Raw genomic sequence first — 16,902 nt, forward strand, 5'->3', positions numbered from 1 at the left:
AATTTAGACCACATCATTTCATATGTATAATTGGGATTATGTTCTCCAGCGTGCATTTGTCATAAACAGATAGTTAAGGGTTAATGTCTCTTTTACCTGTAAAGGGTTAACAAACAGGGACCCAAACACCTGACCAGAGGACCAATCAGGAAACAAGATACTTTCAAATCTAGGTGGAGGGAATCCTTTGTTTGTGGGTTTTGGGTTTGTGTGTGGTTCTCTCTGAGTCCTGGACTGGACTAGAGGTGCAACCAGGTTTCTGCCAGTCTCCCTGCTGCAGTCTCTTATCTATTCAGAATAGTGAGTAAGTACAAAGGCAGTTATAGTCTTTTAACTTGTTTTTCTTTATTTGCAGGAGTGTACTAGCTGGAAGTAGCTTAAATTGTGTTTCTGCTGAAGAAAGCTTCTTTCTATTGTCTATAAGCCATAAAAACCCTGTATATTTACCATCTTGATTACAGAGACAATTTTTATGTTTTTTCCTTCTTTATTAAAGTTTTCCTCTTTTTTAGAACCTAATTGACTTTTTTGGGTTATCTTTTGTAAGACTCCAGGGAAGGGAGTCTGCACTCACCAGGGAATTGGTGGGAGAAAGGAAAGGGAGGAGGGAAGAAAAACCTGCTCTCTGCGTTTATCTCTGTATCTCTCTCCGGGGAAGAAGGGAGGGGGAAGGTAACATTCCTCTCGGTGTGGTGATTCAAGGAATTGAATCACAGTGGTCTCCTAGTGTACCCAGGACGGGAAAGAGCTGGGAGGAGGAAAGGAGGGGGAAGGGAAATGGTTTATTCCCCTTTGTTTTGAGACTCAAGGAATCTGGGTCTTGGGGGTCCCTAGGGAATGGTTTGGGGAGACCAGAGGGTATCAGGCCCTGGAATTCCTGACTGGTGACAGCGCTACAGAATCTAAGCTGGTAATTAAGCTTAGAGGACTTTAGGCTAGTACCCATATCCTGGATGCTAAGGTCCAGAGTTGGGAAAGATACTATGACAGCATTACTTTGCATTTATCAACGCTGAATTTCATCTGCCATTTTATTGTCCAGTCACCTAATTTTTAGAGATTCCTTTGTAGCTTCTCACAGTCTGCCTGGGACTTAACTAGCCTGAGCAGTTTGAGTCATCTGCAAATTTTGTCATCTCACTGTTTACTCCTTTTTCCAGATCATTTATTAATATGTTGAATAAGGACTGGGTGCAATACAGACCCCTGTGGGACACCACTATTTACCTCTCTCCATTCTGAACACTGACCATTTATTCCTACCCTTTGTTTCCTATATTGTAACCAGTTAACAATCCATGAGAGGACCTTCCATCTTATCCTATGACAGCTCACTTTGCTTAAGAGCTTTTGGTGAGGGACCTTGTCAAAGGTTTTCTGAAACTCTAAGTACACTATATCCGCTGGATCCCCCTTGTCCACATGCTTGTTGACCCCCCTCAGAGAATTCTAGTAGATTGGTGAGGCATGATTTTCCTTTACAAAAACAATGTTGACTCTTCCCCAACAAATTATGTTCATCTATGTACCTGACAGTTTTGTTCTAAAGTACACTATATCCGCTGGATCCCCCTTGTCCACATGCTTGTTGACCCCCCTCAGAGAATTCTAGTAGATTGGTGAGGCATGATTTTCCTTTACAAAAACAATGTTGACTCTTCCCCAACAAATTATGTTCACCTATGTACCTGACAGTTTTGTTCTCTACTGCAGTTTCAACCAGTTTGCCTGATACTGAAGTCAGGCTTACCAGCCTGTAATTGCCAGTATCACCTTTGGAGCCTTTTTTTAAAAAAGAGGCGTCATATTAGCTATCCTCCAATCAGTTGGTACAGAAGCTGATTTGAATGCATCTCGATTGTCCAGTGGCCCCACTGACTGCTTAGCAGGCTTCTTGCTTCTGATGTACTTAAAAAAATTTTTGCTATTACTTTCTGAGTCTTTGGCTAGCTGTTCTTCAAATTATTTTTTGACCTTCCTAATTATATTTTTATACATCGTTTGCCAGAGTTTATGCTCCTTTCTATTTTCCTCACTAGGATTTAACTTCCACTTGTTAAATGATGCCTTTTTGCCTCTCACTGCTTCTTTTACTTTGTTCTTTAGCCACAGTGGCACTTTTTTGGTTCTCTTACTATGTTATTTAATTTGGGATATACACTTAATTTGAGCCTCTATTATGGTATCTTTAAAAAGTTTCCATGCACCTTGCAGAGATTTCACTTTTGGCCCTGTATCTTTTAATTTCACTAACATCCTCATTTTTGTGTAGTTCCCCCTTTCTGAAATTAAATGCTTCAGTGTGGGCCGCTGTGGTGATTTCCCCACCACAGGGATGTTAAATTTAATTATATTATGGTCACAATTACCAAGCAATCCAGCTATATTCACCTCTTGAACCAGACCCTGTGCTTCACTTAGGACTACATCAAGAATTCCCTTGCCTCTTGTGGGTTCCAGGAATAGCTGCTCCAAGCAACAGGCCTTTAAAGTGTCAAGCAAATTTATCTTTGCAGTCCTGAAGTGATATGTACCCAGTCAATATGGGGATAGTTAAAATCCCACATTATTACTGAGTTTTTTATTTTAATAACCTCTCTAATCTCCCTCAGCATTTCACAGTCACTATCATCATCCTGGTCAGGTGGTCGGTAATATATCCTTACTACTATATTCTTATTCTTTGAGCATGAAATTACTATCCATAGAGATTCTATGGTACCGTTTGGTTCATTTAAGATTTGATTCTATACTTTCTTTCACAGATAGTGCCACTCTCCCATCAGCACAACCTGTTCTGTCTTTCCAATATATTTTGTACCCTGATATTACTGTGTCCCATTGATTAGCCTCATTCCACCAAGTTTCTGTTATATCAATATCCTCCTTTAATACGAGGCACTCTAGTTCACCTGTCTTGTTATTTAGACTTCTAACATTGGTATTTAAGCACTTTAAAAACTTGTCGCTAGTTAGCTGTCTGCCATTACATGATGTTATTGAATGGGACTTTTTTTCATTTGACTGTTTCTCATCAGATCCTACCTGTTTTTTTTCTTCTTCCATCCTCTCCTCCTTATTAGGACAGAGAGAATCTCCATTAGTAGATCTTGCCATAAGGGATGTCTCTGTCTGAACCATGTGCTCCTCCCCGCAGGTCAACTTCCTCCCAGACCTTAGTTTAAAAACTGCTCATCAACTTTTTTTATTTTAAGTGCCAGCAATCTGATTCCATTCTCATAGAATATCAGGGTTGGAAGAGACCTCAGCAGGTCATCTAGCCCAACTCCCTGCTTAAAGGAGGACCAGTCCCCAACTAAATCATCCCAGCCAGGGTTTTGTCAAGCCTCACCTTAAAAATCTCTTAAGGAAGGAGATTCTACCACCTTCCTAGGTAACCCAGTCCAGTGCTTCACCACCCTCCTAGTGAAAAAGTTTTTCCTATTATCCAGCCTAAACCTCTCCCACTGCAACTTGAGACCCTCACTCCTTGTTTTGTCATCAGGTACCACTGAGAATAGTCTAGATCCATCCTCTTTGGAACCCCCTTTCAGGTAGTTGAAAGCAGCTCTCAAATCTCCCCTCATTCTTCTCTTCTGCAGACTAAACAATCCCAGTTCCCTCAGCCTCTCTTCATAAGTCATGTGCTCCAGCCCCCTAATCATTTTTGTTGCCCTCCGCCAGATTCTTTCCAATTTTTCCACATCCTTCTTGTAGTGTGGAGCCCAAAACTGGACACAGTACTCCAGATGAGGCCTCACCAATGCTGAATAAAGGGGAATCATCACGTCCCTCGGTCTGCTGGCAATGCCCCTACTTATACAGCCCAAATGCCGTTAGCCTTCTTGGCAACAAGGGCACACTGCTGTCTCGTATCCAGCTTCTCGTCCACTGTAACCCCTAGGTCCTTTTCTGCAGAACTGCTTCCTAGCCATTCGGTTCCTAGTCTGTAGCACTGCATGGGATTCTTCTGACCTAAGTGCAGAACTCTGCACTTGTCTTTGTTGAACCACATCAGGTTTCTTTTGGCCCAGTTCTCTAATTAGTTTATGTCCCTCTGAATCCTATCCCTACCCTCCAGAGTATCTACCACTCCTCCCAATTTAGTGTCATCTGCAAACTTGCTGAGAGTGCAGTCCACACCATCCTCCAGATCATTAATGAAGATACAGTGCTGCAGTCTGGGAGTTGACCTTGTTTGTGAAGACAGAGGCAAAAAAATCATAGAGTACATTAGCTTTTTCACCGAGGTGAAGACAGAGGCAAAAAATCACAGAGGTGAAGACAGAGGCAAAAAAATCATTGAGTACATTAGCTTTTTCCACATCCTCTGTCACTAGGTTGCCTCCCTCATTCAGTAAGGGGTCCACACTTTCCTTGACTTTCTTCTTGTTGCTAACATACCTGAAGAAACCCTTCTTGTTACTCTTAACATATCTTGCTAGCTGCAACTCCAAGTGTGATTTGGCCTTCCTGATTTCACTCCTGCATGCCTGAGCAATAATTTTATACTCCTCCTTGGTCATTTGTCCAGTCTTCCACATCTTGTAAGCTTCTTTTTTGAATTTAAGATCAGCAAGGATTTCACTGTTAAGCCAAGCTGGTCGCCTACCATATTTATTATTCTTCCTACACATTGGGATGTTTTTTTCCTGCAACCTCAATAAGGATTCTTTAAAATACAGCAAGCTCTCCTGGACTACTTTCCCCCTCATGTTATTTTCCCAGGGGATCCTGTCCATCAGCGCCCTGAGGGAGCCAAAGCCTGCTTTTCTGAAGTCCAGGCTCTGTATTCTGCTGATCTCCTTTCTTCCTTGTGTCAGGATCCTGAACTCGACCATCTCATGGTCACTGCCTCCCAGGTTCCCATCTACTTTTGCTTCCCCTACTAACTCTTCTCTGTTTGTGAGCAGCAGGTCAAAAAGAGCTCTGCCCCTAGTTGGTTCCTCCAGCACTTGCACCAGGACATTGTCCCCTACACTTTGCAAAAACTTCCTGGATTGTCTGTGCACTGCTGTATTGCTCTCCCAGCAGATATCAGGGTGATTAAAGTCTCCCATGAGAACCAGGGCCTGTGATCTAGTAACTTCTGCTAGTTGCCAGAAGAAAGCCTCGTCTACCTCATCCCCCTGGTCTGGTGGTCTATAGCAGACTCCCAACACGACATCATCCTTGTTGCTCACACTTCTAAACTTAATCCAGAGACTCTCAGGTTTTTCTGCAGTTTCATACTGGATCTCTGAGCAGTCATACTGCTCTCTTACATAAAATGCAACTCCCCCACCTTTTCTGCCCTGCCTGTCCTTCCTGAACAGTTTATATCCATCCATGACAGTACTCCAGTCATGTGAGTTATCCCACCAAGTCTCTGTTATTCCAATCACATCATAGTTCCTTGACTGTGCCAGGACTTCCAGTTCTCCCTGCTTGTTTCCCAGGCTTCTTGCATTTGTGTATAGGCATATAAGATAACTCGCTGATTGTCCCGCTTTCTTGGTCTGAGACAGGAGTCCTCCCCTCTTGCACACTCCTACTCGTGCTTCCTCCCGGTAGCCCATTTCCCCACTTACCTCAGGACTTTGGACTCTCCTCTGGTGAACCTAGTTTAAAGCCCTCCTCACTAGGAGGATGGATGACTAGAGGCTGTCATGCTTGTCGATCTTCCTCAGAAGCTGTTGGATTTCGGGGTAGGGTTCGACGTATCCATCAATGGCTGAGCAAAAGGGTTTCCCTTAGCTGCTCCTTCCTCTTCCTCAGAACTGTTGCTGATGTAGTGCTTTCTCCATGGGTGGTTGAAGGCCCTTGGAGATAAAACAAAATCTGAAGTTCTCATGGAGGTGGTGAAGGAGTCCATGTTCCCTCTCACTCTTTCCACGATTTCTAAAACATGTGTTCTTGGAACAACATGGACTCTTTCATACAGCACTGGGACTTCCCAGGGCAGTGCTGCTCTCTGATTGATAGAGGGCGGAAGGGGAAGCTTTTATAGGGGGTCACATGACCTTCTTCTGAGAAGGTCACTCCCCACCCCAGAACTTCCCCCAATTGGTCAAATCCACTCCTGGGGAGGTCCTGTGGGGGTGAAACCCATCCTGATTGGTGGAAGGTGGCAGGATGAGGTCTTAGAGGGGTCACAGACATGCTTTGCTTCCAGTCATGTGTCCGTCTTGACTTCAGAAGTAATACCCTAGGGAACGTGTCTTAGGGTGACAGGTGGGTGGGGCCTGATGGGTCATGGGGCAGGGCTACATTTGATTGATGATAGGCCCTGTCACAGGGTCCACACAGGTTTCTGCCTTCTCACACTGTGCCCTGTGCATAGGCTGGTAAAGTAAGAGTTCTCACGCCTTCTTCTGATGTTCACCCTTGTGCTTCATTTTGCAGTGCCACTGTGCAGTCCCCTTTATCCCCCAACAGTTATCCCCTTTCCAATCCATTCCAGGGTCTCTTGGCCCTTAAGGCTCCCTTCCTGTGGTGAGGAGACAGAGCTGTAGTCTCCTGTCCCTTCCCAGACTAGCCTCCTGACTGAGTTTGGTTCAGGGCTTTTATAGCCCTCCCAGCCTTCAGCCCAGCTGTCACTGCTTAGCTCAGTCTATTGCAGTGAGCCAGCCCTCGTTAGGGCCTGCAGCTGGGTTCCCTGCTGGCTGCTTGGCACCCCTGCCCCTGGCCTCTGCCCGAAAGCAGGGCTTAACCAGCGTTTTAGCAGGGCAGTCAAGGGGCTTTACCCCTGCCCTGCCACAGGCCCCTTATTATATCTTTTAGTACATTATTATTAGTCTAGAGAAGAGAAGACAAAATGGAGACATGATAACAGTTTTCAAGTCCATAAAAAATTGTTACAAGGAGGAGGGAGAAAAAATTGTTCTCCTTAGCCTCTGGGAACAGGAAAAGAAGCAATGGGATTAAACTGCAGTAAGGGTGGTTTAGACTGGACATTAGGAAAAACACTGAAATAAATTTACCAAGGAGGTTGTGGAATCTCCATCATTTGAGATTTTTAAGAGTAGGTTAGACAAACACCTGTCAGGAATGGTCTAGATAGCACTTAGTCCTGCCACGAATGAAGGGGACTGGACTAGATGACCTCTCAAGATCCCTTCCAGTCCTACACTTCTATGACTCTGTGTTTTCTATATACCTGGAAGAATAGTCCCCTATCACCAGGTAATGATGTCCTCTGCATATACATAAATGTGCAGCTACAAGGGCTCTTTGGTAGAGATATTTGTACAGTGTCTCGTTAAGCATTGTTTCTTAAGTTGATTTGTACTGGATCACCTTTCAAAAGTCCAATATCATCAAATCCTCTCTTGAGTTCTTGCACCTTTCTCACTAGGCCTGTCATGACTGCGTTGCTGCAGCTGACAAGGTTGTTGGTCTTTGATCCTTGATTACATGCACTCTGCATGCATAGGCTTCTGTCTTTGTAAGCTGTTTCTGTGGTAAATGGCCCATGAAATTCAGAATACCTCCAGGGCTAGTCGGAGCTGTGTCAGGTGACCTCCTTGACATGCACACCATATTCATCATAGTTGTGTGATTATGATATGATTATGATGTAATTATGATACACCTTGTACAAGACATATCTTGTGAGGTGTCTATAGAAAAGTTATGATTTGCTGAATAAAAGCATCCTATTTGTGCATGACTCATTTTTATATCTGGAGTTATGAGTATTGACTAGGTATCTGTATTTCAAATGTGTTTACTCTAGGTAACTCACATAGCTACCCCTTCAGGCACAAAAATGAAGAAGCTAGACAGTGCTGATGGCTAAGCATTAAAGACAATGGACCATGGAAGAGCTTAGCCTTCCTATAAATGTTTCAGCCAGCCTGTAAGTAATGGCTCTACGAGCCAGCAAGGCATTCAAGGGCATGTGACCAAACCACATGACACTGAACTCCATTTTGGTACCTGTATTTTTCCACAAATTGGACTGGGAACTGATTTTGAAACAAAGAGTTCCTGTCTTATGGAAAAGCTATGGAAGGTGGGTTGTGACATCATCTCCTCATCTTACTCCCCACACAAGAGAACTCCTGGAAACATCTGAGGAACAAAGACTGAACTGGGGGAAGTGCCAAAGGGATTTCTAGTCTGTGTATGGAAACTTGGTGGACTGCTTGTATCATCAGTCAGGGTGAGAAATTAATAATACAATCCCTATCTATGTAGTATGTTAGGCTTATCTTGTATTTTTGTTAATTTGCTAGGTAATCTGCTTTGATCTGTTTGTTATAACTTATAATCACTTAAAATCTATCTTTCGGTAGTTAATAAATTTGTTTTATGCTTTATCTTTACCAGTGAGTTTCAAGTGAAGTGTCTGGGGAAAATCTCGCCTTGTTGTGCGTCTATTTCTCACATCCAGGGAAAAGCAAGCTGTATTAATGAGCTTATGTCGTACAGATCCCTGTGCAGTGTAAGATGGTATAATGCTGGGTTTATGCTCCAGAAGGGGTGCAAGACTGGAAAGCTGAGAAATTGGCTGTTTGTCCTTGAGTGGCTTAGGTAAAGCACTCAGGTAGGTTTGTGGGTTTCTGCTTGAGAAACTTTTTTCAGAGTGGTAGCTGTGTTAGTCTGTATCAGCATCTTCATCATCTGGACCCATGGAAAAAAAGCTCTTGAGGAATTCCACCATAAGTTCAACAATTTCCATCCCACTAACAACCTCAGCCTGGATCAGTCCACACAAGAGATCCACTTCCTGAGCACTACAGTGCTAGTAAGTGATGGTCACATAAACACCACCCTATACTGGAAACCTACTGACCACTATACTTACTTAAATACCTCGAGCTTTCATCAAGACCACATCACACGATCCATTGTCTACAGCCAAGCTCTAAGATACAATTGCATTTGCTCCAACCCCTCTGATGGAGACAAACACCTACAATATCTCTATCAAGCTTACTTAAAACTACAATACCCACCTGCTGAAGTGAAGAAACAGATTGACAGAGCCAGAAGAAAACCCAGTAGTCACCTACACAGGACAGGCCCAACAAATAAAGTAACAGAACACCACTAGCCGTCACCTTCAGCCCCCAACTAAAACCTCTCCAATGCATCATCAGAGATCTACATCCTATCCTGAAGGACGATCTCTCACTCTCAGAGATCTTGGGAGACAGACCAGTCCTCACTTACAAACAGCCCCTCAACCTGAAGCAAATATTCACCAGCAACTACACACTGCACAACAAAAACACTAACCCAGGAACCAATCCCTGCAACAAACCCCATTGCCAACTCTGTCCACATATCTATTCAAGGGACAGTATCATAGGACCTAATCACATCAGCTGTGCCATCAAAGGCTTGTTCACCTGCACATCTACCAAAGTGATATCTGCCATCATGTGCCAGCAATGCCCCTCTGCCATGTACATTGCCCACACTGGACAGTCTCTAAGCAAAAGAAAAAATGGACACAAATCAGACGTCAAGAATTATAACATTCTAAAACCAGTCCGAGAACACTTCAACCTCCCTGGTCACTCAATTACACATCTAAAAGTTGCAATTCTGCAACAAAAAAACTTCAGAAACAGACTCGAACAAGAAACTGCAGAACTGCAATTAATTTGCACACTGGACACCATTAAATTAGGCTTGAATGAAGACTGGGAGTGGATGGGTCATTACACAAAGTAAAAACTATTACCCTATGCTAATTCCCCCCTACTGTTACTCACGCCTTCTTGACAACTGTTTGAAATGGGCCAGCCTGATTATAACTACAAACATTTTTTTTCTCCTGCTGATAATAGCCAACTTTAATTGATTAGTCTTGTTAGAGCTGGCATGGCAACACCCATTTTTCATGTCCTCTGTGTATATATATCTTCCTACTGTATTTTCCACTACATGCATCTGATGAAGTGGGCTTTAGCCCATGAAAGTTTATGCCCAAATAAATTTGTTAGTCTCTAAGGTGCCACACGTACTTCTCATTCTTCTTGTGTGAGAAAGAGAGCGTGAGATGCAGAGAGCAATTTATTTTCATCCAAATGTTTCAATTGCAAAGTATAGATTATATTTACTTTAAATTCGGTTTCCAGAGTCTTTGTTAAACTGCATGGCTTCAACTCCAAATCTGGTGAGCCCGACTCAGCTATTGTTACTCATGGAATTGTTCCACTGAAGGCAATGGGAGAATTGCAACGATTAAAGATTAACAAGCAGAGTCAGTATCTGCAGGGTCATGCACTCCATGGGCACTTGGTTACATTTCAGCCATGCAGAGCAATAACCGCAGACAGCAGGGAGCAGACAGATGATTCCTTTGGCTGTGGGAGGTTGGTTGCATCAGAACAGTTGTTTGTACTGTCTGCACAGAAAACACAGCGCTAACTGCCCGGGCTCAGCCCTTTCGGAGGTGGACTCAAGGGAGACACAGCCTGCCATGGAGAAGGATACAGTTATGAGGAGCTGTCGGCACTTTATAAACAGAGGGAGAAGAGTGTGTTCAAAGCAGATTGTGGCAGCATTTCATCCATTCAGGCAGATGCAGGTCACTATATTGATTAAATGCAGTTTCTGCAGAATGATGAGAGACGAGAACCTGAGTGGTGGAACCTGAGACCTGGCAGCCAAACTCTGAGACATATGAGCTCATCGCTTCAAGCTTCTCCTGTGGTTACAGGTGAGCTCCATCTTCCTGACTGCACTTCTACAGCATCTTCCAGAAAGGGCATGAGTGTGCTTTGTAAGACGAGGTGGGGAAGGTGATATCTTTAATTTGGCTAACTTCTGGTGGTGAAAGAGACAAGCTTTCAAGCCACAGAGAGCTCTTCTTCAGGTCTATTACCTCGCCCACCTTGCATCTCTAATATCCTAGGACTGACATGGCTACAGCAGCACTGCATACAACTTTCTAATATTACCAGTTTTCACCTCACAATCCCACAGCAGAGCCCATCAAGGTTAATAGTGCCATTTAACAATGGGTAAATTGAGGTACGTCTTGTAAAAGGACCTCAACTGAGGATCAGGCTCATTGACTCTAACTGAGCTATGGCTGATTGACATCAGTGGAGGATCTGACTCAGTGTGAGTCCTCATGGGGGGCAAGTGGTGATAAAATGTTATTAACCAAGATCCCATTTAGCACGACAGATTGTTTCTGAGTTCAGGGGAAGCATCTTTCTTCCCAAGTGCCTTTCTTGTTCCTGTATTATCAGCTTTCAATTATTAAACAGTTTGGAGAGTCAGTCTCCAATTAGGATTGCAATCAGCCTTGTTTTCCCCTTTCCTAATATGCACCCTGAAGAGAGACAATGTGTTATATTTGTTTCATAGTTAACACAGGAAATGTGAAACAGAAAAGCCATTGCCAGTCCCTCATCATGTCACCACCATCATAATTATCATTATCATTACATGAACTAAGGAAGAACTGACTCCACTTCATAATTTATAACATAAACTGATCTCTTGTGGGGGTGAAAATGTTTATTTCTTTTCCTGTAGGACCCTAAAATTCTGTATTTGCCAAGATCTATTAGATTAACTCCCATAAATTCTAACAGAAGATGGCTGCCTAAGGACACTAGATGTTATTGAAAATCTCAGTCCAAGGTTTGAGTTGATGTATATATAGATTTTGACTCCTCCTAAGACATGACATGATTCTGGCCATAGCTACCAGTACAATGCTGCTTTGAAGTATCATTGTTAAACCCCAGTGTGTCAGCAGACGGGATATGACAGCAGATCAAGAAGGGGTCTGATCAGTCACATCACTACCAGAGAAATGAACTACCAGAGAAATGGGCTACCAGAGAAATGGACTGTTGTTATCATAATTATTGCTCTGACATGGAAGAGGGTGAGTCTGCAGGGATACCAAAGTTGTGTTCTCAGCCTGAGACTCCTGGCACTTTGCTCAGAAATCTATATTTAGCTTTAAAATTTCAGCAGGTAACCAGAAGCGGGGGAGGAGTTTTTGAAAATTTATGGAATGAATTCCTGACAATTGATTAACTTTCAGCTCTATGAACATTCCAATTCAATTGCACAGTTCATTTCATTGTTCCTAGACTCGACCCATGGCAGACTCGTCCTGGGGAAACCAAACAACTGTCACGGAATTCATCCTCCTGGGATTCGGGGATCTCCCTGACCTACAAATTCTTCTCTTCCTGCTGTTCCTAGTGATCTACATGGCAATCGTGGCCGGGAACAGCCTCGTCATGGTGCTAATTGTGACTGATCAGCACTTTCACACCCCCATGTATTTCTTCCTGGGGAACTTGTCCTCCTTGGAGACCTGCTACACCTCCACCATCCTGCCAAGGATACTGGTCAGTCTCCTGACTGGAGACAGAACCATCTCAGTCAGTGGCTGTATCACACAAATGTACTTCTTTGGTGGTCAGGTAGGTACAGAATGCTCTCTCCTAGCAGTCATGTCTTATGATCGTTATTTAGCGATATGTAAACCCCTGCACTATTCAGCACTTATGAATACCAGATTTTGCATCCAACTGGCTGCTGGGACCTGGATAAATGGTTTTTTTGCTGTTACTATCTTTATATTCTTCATGTCACAGTTAGTATTCTGTGGCCTGAATGAAACTGACCATTTCTATTGTGATCCCGTCCCATTGATAAAACTCTCCTGTGCAGACACACACCTGATCATATTGTTGGATTTCATGTTCTCCTTTATATTCACTCTGCCTCCATTTCTACTAACCCTAACGTCCTATGTTTGTATCATTTCCACCATCCTGAGAATCCCGTCCACCACAGGGAGACAGAAGACCTTTTCCACCTGCTCCTCTCACCTCATTGTGGTGACAATTTTCTATGGGACCATAATGATTGTCTACATGCTACCAAAACGCGATACACTGAGAGCGCTAAAGAAAGTGCTGTCTCTTTGGTACACAGTCCTGACGCCCCTGGTAAACCCCCTTATCTACAGCCTGAGAAACAGAGAGGTCAGAGAAGCCTTGAGTAAAGCATTCAGTCAATATGTGGCTTTCAAAAAAACATGCAGAGACTCCTAGATCATTATTGAGGCTGAGGCTGAGGGTTTCAAAGCGGCCTGCGTGACTTAGACAATCAGTCCCCACTGAAATTAAGTTGCAAACTCCCATTGAATATATTAGTGCTAATGTGGAAAAGCACAGAGTTACTGAGGCAGGGTGTTTATGGACCCCTGCTGTGCCTATATAACAAAGAGGAACATGAGGTTGTGGAGAATTCTATCCCACTCTCATGTCCAGCAGCACAGCACTGACATATACAAGATGCTGGTATTTTTTCTCTGTGGTGTTGGCTTAACATTCACCTTATGTGAGGAGCATTGATGATATCTGATAATGCACAGAGCTGTCTTGTCATGTAAGGAACAAACTCCACTAAATAAAAGTACAGATTGCTATGTATATTCCCTGTTGTTCATTTTTCCTCTGTATTAGACAATGACATCTGGTAACCAAATTCTGACAGCCTAGTACAAATAAAACACTGTGGGTGACAGTATCAGAAGGTTCGTTACTCCATATTATTTCTTATGCCCTCAAGGACACAAAGGAGAATCCAGCCAGAGTTCGGGTCAGTGTGGTCCATTTAAGCTGAAAGACCAGGGAGAGAGGTGGCCATCACTATCTTCCCATCATGCAGTTTTTAACTGGGCACTGGTCAGAGTAGACAAAATTTTCACCATTTTTTTCTTGCCAGCAAAATGCCATTTTCCATCAAAATAAATGTTTGGAGAATAAAAACACTAACTCCTGGTGCAGCATGTGGGGACATTGGCCTGGGAAACCTGCCACCCCAAAAATGGTGCCTCTTGCCATCACCACCATATCCTCTGCAAACCAGCCACCTCCATTCCACTCCCACAAGTGAGATGCAAACAGCCAGACCCAAGCAGTGAACTCTGGGCGCTTCAGCAGGAACAGCTACATAGCTTGTATCTAGGCTACTTCCGGCTGTGACCAGCTCTGGCAAAGCACCAGCCCCAGGCTCATCAGGCCCATGGTGCAGGGAAGTTGGGCAACCACTAAGGAGTAGACTCAGAGTCAGGTCAGTGGGGACAGTCATACACAGCTGAGGGTTTGTCAGGGCGCTAGCAGATGCACACACATAGAATGGAGGTCCTGAGTCTGGCCTGTCCAATGGTCACTGAGAAGGGACTGGCATGTATCACTGTAGGTCAACAGCTGCTTAGCTGCTGCCAACTGCACGGAGCAGTTCAAAGGCAGGGAGCTATTCCAGTGAATGTTCTCAAAACTGGTTGCAACAAGTGCAATGCCTGTGGGAGAAAGTTCTCAGAGCATGGTGTCTAGCCAACCACAGGTGCCATATAGATCCCTCTCTTTGGGGCATGAGGCAACCTATGACCAGAGGAAGCTACCATTTAGAAATAGGCAGAACTCCTGTGATGAAAAACACAGAAGTGCTGGCTCAGTCACTGGGAGCACGTCAGGGCTTGGCCGGACCCAGGGGAGCTGGGCACCAGTGAGAATTGTAGGGCCTCAACTCTGCAGAATCAATTTCCCAAGGTGCTTAGTGGAGTTAGCATCCCAAATCCCTTTGACTCAGGTGCTGTTTCAATGTTCAGCTCTCTATAGATTTGGAAAGTGTTTCCTGATATCTAACCTACAATGTGACAGTTAATGTAAATAAATCAATAGACATATAAACCCCCAGAAACCTTCGTTCTTAACATTGGAATTTTCAGTATAGTGCCCAAATCACATTTCAATGGGCACCTAGTTCCCTTATCCAAAGAACTGAACAGACACACCCAGAGAGAAGATGTTTAATAAAGGCCAGAAAAGATCGCTCCTGAGGGAATTCTGCATCAAAACACAAAAAATTCTGAACACAACATTTTAAAATTCTGCCAAATTCTGAATATTTTATTTGTGAAAATAACACAATCCAGAAGAACCTCAGAGTTACAAACCCCATCAGGAACGGAGGTCATTCATTACTATGAAGTGTTGATAACTCTGAACACAATGTTGTGGTTGTTCTTTCAAAAGTTTACAACTGAATATTGACTAAATACAGCTTTGAAATTTTATTGCAGGGCAGACCGTGGGGGGGGAAAGAGGAGCAATTTGCCCCAGGCCCCACAGGGGCCCCCACGAAAGTTTTTCGGGGCCCCTGGAGTAGGGTCCTTCACTCCCTCTGGGGGCCCCAGAAAACCCTCAGGGGGCCTGGACCCCCAGAGCTTCTTCCGCTCCAGGTCGTCATCAGTAATTCAGCGGTGGGGGGTCCTTCCGCTCCGGGACCTGCTGCTGAAGTGCCCCAAAGACCTGTGGCGGGGGGGCCGTACTGCCAAATTGCCGCTGAAGACCCAGCACTTCAGCGGTGGATCCCGGGGCGGGTCTTCAGCAGCAATTCAGCAGTGAGGGGTCCTTCCGAAGTGCCAAAGACCCTAGGCCCCTGAATCCTCTGGGTGGACCTGCTTTATTGTACCCCCAAATTTGCGGATGACACTAAGCTGAATGGGCTCCTGAGCCCATGCCCCAGTCTGTCTCCCCACACTAGCCCTTCTGGAATCCCCCAGTAGCCCCATGTGCACTGCTCTGTCCATCCTGTGCCTCTCACCTGGGACTGTTGTGAGGAATGCAGCCTCTCACCCTCCCTCTCTGCCATCTGGCTGCTCTCTCTTCTGGTGCCACAGCAGCCTCTAGTGAGCAAAAGGTGAAACTGCAGCACCTTTCCCACAGTATCTATATTCTGCGGAGAAAAAAATTCTGTGGAGGACATGAATTCTGCATGTGTGCCATGGTGCAGAATTCTCCCAAGAGTAAAAAATCACATCAGCACCTTTGAAAATTCCAGCCTACACTCCACTCAAACAAAGCAATTGTCCCATCCAGCAAGCCCAAGAAGAGAGGTGTCCTTTGTCTTTAGAAGACTGAAAGCATCAGGGCTGTTCTTTGTTCTCTCTACACAGACAATTCAGGAGGAACTGCCCAGACTCAGGCCTGATCTACTCTACAAAATTAGGTGATCTTAAATATGTTGCTCAGAAATCCATTTGTCTGAACAGTTTAGTTATGCCACTCTAAGCCTCCCTAAGTCCCTGTGTAGACATCTCTGTTTGGTACACGGTCCTGACTCCCCTGGTAAACCCCATCATCTACAGCCTGAGAAACAGAGAGGTCAAGGAGGCCCTAAGGAAAGCTTGCAGGAAATTCAGGTTTGGATGATGCTAGCTGATCAGTTTCCTTAGGTTAAAATGAAATAGATTTCCCATAGGCTGGTTTAGGGCCAGAATCAAAGCCTACAAAAATACAAGGTCATGTTGCCATTTGCTTCCATGAGCTTCTTGTCATGCTCTTATGGAGTCACAGCTGAGGAAGAAATGGAGGTGTGTAGACCTTTAAAAAATGTGTTACCCCATTCCTGTCAAGACCCAGCGCAGATGCCACAGGTGGGACACAACTGGGCAGGTAAGAGACTTGAACTGATGGCTGGTCAAAATAAAGAGAGTAGGGGGAGACTGTGCTCAGTGAGAGGGTGCAGGTGTTGTACATCATTCAGCTGTGTGTGTGTGTCCTCTCTGTGTGCTGCACCAGGTCTGCGCAGATGGCCAACACAGCAGACCTCAATCAAATGGCTCAAAAGAACCACCAGACTCCGATTCAGTAGCGAAGTTGCTCAGCCAGGTTTATTGTTAACGAAACACGGTCCTGGTATCCCGTAGACTCCACAGGGCCACTGATCATGTAGGCCCATTACAATGGACCAGTTCAGTCAGTGATGGGACTTTCCACTGCCCACTAGGCCAGACAGTGGGTTAAGGTAAGGTATCCCAACATTTATAGGCTGAGACAAATAGTCTGGGATAAACGATTTATGCGTCACTTTATGCGTTTCATGACACGTTTCTTACGTCCCCTTGTACCTTTCTCC

General features: G+C 44.4%; 1 pseudogene; it reads left to right on the top strand.

Moving 5' to 3' along the window:
• Positions 1-12,008: 12,008 nt before the first annotated feature.
• On the top strand, positions 12,009-13,028 carry LOC127030895 (olfactory receptor 1020-like; annotated as a pseudogene).
• The last annotated feature ends 3,874 nt before the right edge of the window (positions 13,029-16,902 follow it).

Source organism: Gopherus flavomarginatus, chromosome 11 (genome assembly GCF_025201925.1).
Source record: "Gopherus flavomarginatus isolate rGopFla2 chromosome 11, rGopFla2.mat.asm, whole genome shotgun sequence".
NCBI lineage: Eukaryota > Metazoa > Chordata > Testudines > Testudinidae > Gopherus > Gopherus flavomarginatus.